Source organism: Salmo salar, chromosome 24 (genome assembly GCF_965601325.2).
Source record: "Salmo salar chromosome 24, fSalSal1, whole genome shotgun sequence".
Classification (NCBI taxonomy): Eukaryota; Metazoa; Chordata; class Actinopteri; order Salmoniformes; family Salmonidae; genus Salmo; species Salmo salar.
The window spans coordinates 45,318,927-45,320,000 of NC_138314.1; positions in this window are offsets into that span (position 1 = coordinate 45,318,927).

A 1,074-nucleotide genomic window follows, 5' to 3' on the forward strand; every position below is an offset into this window, starting at 1 on the left:
CACACACACACACACACACACACACACACACACACACAGAGGGAGAGTGTGTGAGAGAGAGAAAGATGCACATACACACCGATAAGTTTCACGTTAGAGGATTAGCCGTTTCCATGGTTATCTGACGGCTCTGGCCGGTTAATATTTGACAGACAGGTTACCAGCGGAGCGCCAAAGACGGTGTATTTATGCTCTTGCCACACGCCTTATAGAAAAAGAAAGAAAAAAAAAACACTTCAAAGTTGCCAACCTGCCTACCGAAACTAGTCCTAATCTCATTTAACTGACACTTTTTTTTATTAAACACCGACACTCACATTGAACTGAAAGGACCCCACACAGCAACATGGGCGCACAGACCTGCACCTCGGTGTATTTACCGCGCTGGGATTCCGGTTGGGATTTCCAGGTAACCGCGCTACTGATTGTGTGGATATGAGTATGTTATCTCTAGTATTTCTACAATCTAGCCTGTGCAATGTCGGTCTGTTCGGTGTGAATGAGGCTGTACGCTTTTTTTTGTGTGTGTGTTTGTGTGTTTGTGTGTATCCAACAGGTGAACGATTCCGACGGAGATTACCTGGAATTCGGGGAATATGCCCTGGACTTCATAGCTGGTAAGAACATCGAGATTCAAATCATTCAGAGGGAACAACAAAGTAGCCTAATCGTTTTTAATCTGTATTGACGATTGATGAGGACGCTAGGATTTAGACTGCAAAAGTTGTTTTAGGTAAATATAGAGTCATCTTCTGTGTTGTTTTGATTTATTGCGATGAATAGATACATGTATTTATTAGGTACAGTTCCTGAAGAAAAACGGTGATCTTGCTTCAGCTCTATCAGCTGTGTAAAACGTATTTTTTTTTATGATAGTGAATGTTAAACTGTAAGAATCTAATGTAAATGTCTATAAATCTATCGTAAAAACAGCAAACAAAGACTAAAATAAGAGTTCATTTCCACATCTGTATCTGTATTATCCTCTCCCATTCCCGATGTATTATTGTCACGTCCTGACCATAGAAAGCTTTTATTTTTCTATGGTAGAGTAGGTCAGGGTGTGACAGGGGG